Raw genomic sequence first — 6790 nt, 5'->3', positions numbered from 1 at the left:
AAAAAAGGTCTTCAGATGCCATGTCTGTAACTTATGACAAAATCTAGCGTTAATTCGATCTCAAACAGATTAATTAAAATAAGTTATTAGTCCACCACGTGCGAGACGTCATAAACCGACGTGGTTGAACGATACTTTGCGACATACGGTTTCGGGAAACAGTCGTGACTAGCTAGTTGATTTCTCCAACGATGCATCGTACTATGGTAGTTAAGCAGCGAGCTAGTTGTACGGGAAACGCACCCCAGGACAGCAAGTCTTCGTGGTGTATGGAGAGCTATGGTAGCAGGGTGATGTCGGCATACCTCCACATACAAGGAACCACATCCAACAGGTGTAACTGTGGACGTAAGAGGAAGCTGTCTGAAAGGGATGTTCAGGTACTAACCCAAATTGTATCCAAAAAACATAAAACCACAGCTGCCCAACTTCGGCTCTTTCGCACTATACCAAAAACGTTCATTGGGAGCTCCACAGAGTCAATACTCATGGTTGGGCTGCATGCTACAGCCAAACTTTTGGTCACTCTTGCCAATGCCAAATGTCAGTTTCCTGTGCTATGATGGGAGTCCCAGGAATCTGGTGTTCCTGTAACTGGGATGGCAGGATCATGAGGCCGTTATCTGATAATCTGAATAACTTTGCACAGGTGTGTTATTAACCAAATATACTCCTCTCAACCACTGATACAGCGATGAAATGGAAAGATGTTGAAAGGCTAATGAGACACGTGTGTGTGTGTGTGTGTGTTTCAGCCTTATCATCAAAAGTGTTTCAATGTCAATGCCACTCTAATTAATCACAGTTAAACAAATGAACTGTCTCACACACAAATACACCCACGTGCACATGGGTAGTGCAGACGGACTATTTAAAATCACATCAGGCAGTCAAAGCTTTCTTTCCAGGGTAATAAACAGACCTCTGCCATAGCAACACGGTAATGTTGCATTAAACATTACAGCGCAGTTGATATTTTATGTTATCGGGTTACATTTAGCCACATTCCACAGCACACATATACACAAACACACCTGGGCCACACCTACACACATCAACAGGACCCGACAACCACTTTAAAAAAAAGAAGCAAGCAGAGAAACGATGGAACGAGAGAAAAGAGATGTTTGCAGGTGGATTGCCTCTGCGAAAGCTCTCAGTCAGAATACAACCTCAAAACAGCATCCATTTATGACTCCATGCTGTTTGATGTAGGTGTGTAAGTCTTTCTGAATAGAGTGGAGCAAAGAAAGGAGAAGCGAATGAAAGAGAGAGAGAGAGAGAGAGCGCGATATACAGCACAGAGAGGTGCAGGGCAATGTTCAAGAGCACATATCATCTGTTAACCTGCGCTAAACAAAGAGAGGTTTACACTGCCGAGGAATTCAAAGAACTTTTGGCAGAGAAAGAACAAGACAATAGTGGCCCCGTCGAGAGCGAGACTCACTCTAAATCTGCCACATTGTGTTTCTGGCTTTGATCTCTTCAAACTTGCCTGCATGTGTAAGGTTTTGCTCTTTAAATACATTAAGACCTCAGACGCAGTTGGAGTATTTGCCCAAAGATTAGTTTACTTAAAAACAGAGAGACAGAAACCGCCCGAGTCAAAAAGCCCAACGGAACGACTAATCTGCCATTCAGAACTCTATCGCTGCATTACAACAAGACTGTGTGTGTGCGTGTCTGTGGTAAAACATCAGGTTCAAAGGACTTCGGCTCATAAAGCAGTCAAGGCCTTTTGTGTTAATACTTTATCCTGTAACAGCATTTGATCCAGGAGCAGCCAAAATATACAAATGTAACAATTTGGAGTTAAGCATGACAAGAAAGAAGTGCGTGTGTGCACGTGTGTGTGGATGTGGATTTGAAGAGGTTTACGTTACTGGGGTATATGCTTGTATTTTCCCCAAACATATTTAGAATAGTCACTTCAGCATGAAAAAGAACAATGTTTTACCCAACTACGAACATCAACTTAGCTATATCACTTTTTTTTTTAAAAGCCAGGAAAAAATGCTTTGCTTGACTGTTCACACAAAGACTAAAGGAAAGTTTAGTCTGTTTGCTTTAAATCTTCTTTTCCACAAATATATATTTTTTGACTAAATGATTCCCTTAAAATTCATTCAGCCACCTCTGCGTCTATAGGCCATGTCACGTTCACCATAATTTCAGGATAAAATAAGATCTCAGACTAAAACGATAATTCATCTTTTTAAAATTACATCATTCATATAATTCTCATGCTCTAATCCTTACAGGTAATCAGTTAATGTAAATAAATATATATATAATAGTATTACAATTTAAACGTTATTTATTCCTGTGATGGCAAAGCTGATTTTTCAGCATCATTAATCCAGTCTTTAGTGTCACATCCTTCAGAAATCATTCTAATATGCTGATTTGCCGCTCAATAAACATTGCTTATTGTTGTGAATGTTGAAAACAATTGTTGTGCTTTTTTTCTGAAACCCTGATACATTTTTACAAGATTCTCTGATAAATAGAAAGCTAAAAAAATAGCATTTATTTGAAAAACAATTCTTTGTAACATAATAAATGTATTTACCTTCACTTTTGATCAATTTAATGCATCCTTGCTGAATAAAAGTATGAATTTCTCTCCAAACCTAAAACTCATACCAACCCCAATTTTTTTAACTGTAGTCTATCAGTAACAATGTTTAATATCAAATACTGTCCATTTGGGTTTCTGAAATTTGGGGGGGAGAAAACCAAATAGTCTAAAAAAACAATAATACAAGCATAGCAACTTTAATGTACTTCTGCAAAAAGTTCATTAAAATTCTGGAAGATAATTACTGGATTTTGTATAGCTTCATTCACTATCAACATATATTCAAAGTGAAGCAAAGGTTCAAGGTGAAGCACACATGAATACTTCAGTGCATTGCATTGCAAATAACCACATGCACAGCTTATCAGAGTTGAATCTGTCTGACAGCCATTAGTGTCATTGGTAGGAGATGTATTGAGAAGCGAAAATCCAGAATACTGTCATGGTGGACAATTTATTGAGGCAACAGTTCGGATAGAGACATGAGTCACCTGACAGGGGTTTGCGACCCGAAACGTTGCCACAGCAAACTGGAAATTACAAGTCAGTGTACTGTACTGTTTAAATCTTCAGTCTCGATCTTTAACAATTACCTAAATGAGCCCTTCAGTGATTGTTTTACTTATGAGAGGATCTGGACTTGATGCGCGAATAAACATCAACACATTATTTTGTGTTCGGTGAGTATGTCAATGTGCTAAATGCCTTGAGGAAAGGTCAAGATAACTTAAAAGGTGACAGGGCAGGGGTGACATCTTCAGTCAAAAATTTCAATCAGCAGCACCTTGAACAAGGCAGCACAGAGAGCCACTCTGAGACCTGTCAGCATGTCTTTGGGGTGTGGAAGAGAAACCCTGAGGTTCAGACACACTCACCTCACTGCAGTGCAGACACGTACATCCAAGAATCTCAGGAATTTAGATGTTTCAGACTTGATCTCTCACCTGGAAGTTGGAGAAGGTAAAAAAAAACAAAAAAAAAAAACAATCCAATAAAGAGCTCATCAGATAATCACATCATTTTAGTATGTATATCTGGCATGAAATACAAACAAGCAAATCAGGCAAACATCCCTTTGACCACCCTGTTAGTTTCACAAATTCTACGGTGGCAAATGCTTGATTGGAAAAGATACAGTTCAATGGAAAAGAAGTTTTGAGTTCTAGAAATGACAGTGTGTTTTCATAGTATAACCACAAAAGAAAAAAGGGATAGGCCTAGGCCTATTTGATCAGGATAATCCTATCATCTTTTTAACTTAATAACAAATCCAGAAAAAAAAGATGCGTTAAGTAGCCTATGCATTAAAAATTGTCCAAACTCATTGTAAAAACATGCCTCTACTAACAATTTTAGCAAATGTAAAACACCAACTGTTACTTTTATAGCCTACGCAAATTATGATTTCAGGGACAGATTATCGATTGATAAAGACAAATTTTCGTGCGGCTCCTTGGATAATATGTTATCACTTCAAAACACTTTTACCATATTGCATGATTCATAAAATATAGGCAACTGTTTTTCCGACGCAGTAACGGCTCAGTAGCTCTCTTGGTAATACAGCTTTGAACATTCGATGCTAAGCGCTCAGGAGTCCTATAAAAAAGGTAAAATAACGGCATGGTTGCTTCAGCGAATATGTTTAGGCCTATATCACATTCGTTAACACTATTGGTTAGTCAGGGAGAACATTATTTTTTAATCTCAAAAGAGCATTAACCTTTTAGTGCCTATCACCGGACATTTCATTTACGAACTCCCGCAATACTCCCGTTTGTGTTTCAAAACTGTAGCAATACGTACCGGGTGGTACATATTTGTGGCGCTGCAAAAAAAGTGTGCAGAGGTAGGCTACGTATTTCCCATGAGACCAGGTTGCGCAATACATGAATGAAGCAACGTAAGGAAATGTTGGCACAGTCACGTTTAGCCTATCTGTGTCGGAGAAAATTGAACTCGATTTTTCCACTCACATTTACCTTTTGAACTGCAGCGGAACTTGCAAGAAGTAACGTAGGCTAATTTCTTTTTCTTTTCTTTTTCTCGCCACAGGCATTTTCTGGATTGCATGATTCTTGACAGAGAGTCCACAGTTACATTTTCAACAAAAGCACAGTGTTTACTTTCCTTAATGATCTAATTATCTGTTTTGGTATATGAGTCTGATTTGATGGGCCTATATGTGATACAATGGCTTCGCTCCATTCCAAGGTAGGAAGGAATCAAGGCACGTCCGAATCCAATGTTAGCTTCACATCCATGTCTCCTGAGATTGAGAAGGCATAGATGTATCCTTCACTGCATTTGAGATCCCACAATCCTGTGCGTTCCATTCCGCGACAAGAAAGATGGCGTCTGATTGCCTTGTTGTGGTTGGTGATTAATTTGCGTGTAAATGTCACTTTTTAAATGTGGCATTTCAAAAATCATTTTGTGTAAATGCATAAAATATCACTTTTTATGTCATTTCTAGTGAGAAATCACTATTGTAGTGATTATTGCTTATGACTGAAGCTCTCTCTATTTTGCTGTAGATCATAATACCGTTATGCTGCCTCAAAAATCACTTGAGTGATGTACCAATTGCTGCCTGCACAGTCGGGCAGCGAGGCAACAGGTCCGCTGCCTAAGTTTACGGACGCAGCCACAGGTAGGAATACTTTTTTCCAAAAATAAAAAATATATATAGCCTATATTTTTTTTTTTTACAATTTGTTAGGATTATGTTTCACATTGACGTAGCCTACTTAGCAGTCTCATTCAGTAATACAAAACAAATAGGGCCTACATGCACACACACACACACAAAATGAAATGTCTGAACGTGACAAGTTTCTGACATTTGTCTTGAGAAGAAGCATGCATTTGAAGTCTTTTGATCCCTCAAAGTATTTCTTTATTTCTAATAGGGATTTAAAGATTTTCATTAATATTCAGAGTTTTCTTAAGAAGGTCCAGCCTCTTCAATCATATTTCTTCACTGATCTTCAATTGAGAGCCTGATTGTTGTCTTAGATGTTTGTTTATTTCATGTGGAAGAATATCACAGTAAACAACTGCAGTGCTAGAGAAATAAGCAGGATGAATCCAGATAAATTGAGCCCCTTTTTTGGAAAACAAACTATTTTTTTATACAGTATATGCATTGTACATATAGATTAGATTTTATTATATACACTTAATATGTTTTTTTTAAACATACATTCTACTATGTGCACAGTAACCAATCCCAAAACCTTGTGGGTAAATATCTTTTGTGGCAGTCATTGATACAACCAAATCAACAAGAGTTTCAATCTGAAAGAGCGAACAATTAGCCAGAGAAGTGGATCTCAACCTTATTGTCCACAATTTGACGGCCCTTCCCACTCACAATTTCTACCCAATAAAATATTTTAGAGCTTAGCATAACTAGAAAGATGTATATTAAATACTAAGGAATATCTAGATATTTTAGCTTATTTGAATGCTTGTTTTGTCTCATTTTAAATAATTTGAGGGCCCCTTGAGGCCCCCTTGGAAGTTTGTTGAGGCCTCCTAGTTGAGATCCACCAACCACTGAGAGAGAGCTCTGATTTATTTATTTTAGGCTCAGTCTGTTTATAAATGAATACATTTCACTGCTATACTTTAGACCAGATGAGAGGAGAATCTTGGTGTTTTTGTGCATATATCTGGGCTATATCTGAGCCTTTTGTACATGTGCAAATGTTGTTCTCTCTGCAGAATCTACAGGCCACCTAGGAGTTTTGTTTATGGTAGCACGCGCCAGGGCTGCCGGAACTCAGCGCGAGCCCTGCTTGAATTTGTTTAGATGAAGAGGGAATGGAGTGCCTTGTAAGAGGGGTCTGAGAGGGAGAGCATTAAATTGAAAACATAATTCACAGTGTGCAGCAAGTCCTTGCAAAATGCACACAAAAAGAACTATTTCAAGTTTTTAAAAAAGTGCATGAGAGGGAATGTTGTTTTTTTTGCCGGCACGAGATGTTTGGAAATTCTGGAGAAAAATTAATCATGGTTTGATTGCTTGATCAACAATGCTACTATAAACCATTGTGACTTCTCTGAGGGTTTCGTGCGACGCCCTTTTGTTCGTCCCTGTGTGCTGTGAAGTGTGTTTGTAAAACAACCTAAATAGTTCTCGCGCAACCACGGAGATTGCAATCTCGCTCCAGGCGTGAGGGTTCTCCTCTTGAGAGCTGGATG

The 6790-nt window shown here is 38.4% G+C and overlaps 1 long non-coding RNA gene across 1 annotated transcript; it reads left to right on the top strand.

Moving 5' to 3' along the window:
• Positions 1-4649: 4649 nt before the first annotated feature.
• On the top strand, positions 4650-6350 carry LOC307168793. Its single transcript, XR_013822986.1, has 3 exons — positions 4650-4956; positions 5119-5234; positions 6311-6350. It is a non-coding gene; the product is annotated as an uncharacterized lncRNA (long non-coding RNA).
• The last annotated feature ends 440 nt before the right edge of the window (positions 6351-6790 follow it).

The sequence above is a fragment of the Squalius cephalus genome, assembly GCF_949319135.1.
Source record: "Squalius cephalus genome assembly, chromosome: 12".
Lineage (NCBI taxonomy): Eukaryota > Metazoa > Chordata > Actinopteri > Cypriniformes > Leuciscidae > Squalius > Squalius cephalus.
The sequence above is the reverse complement of the archived record's forward strand: the minus strand, read 5'-3'. Positions and strand labels throughout refer to the sequence as shown.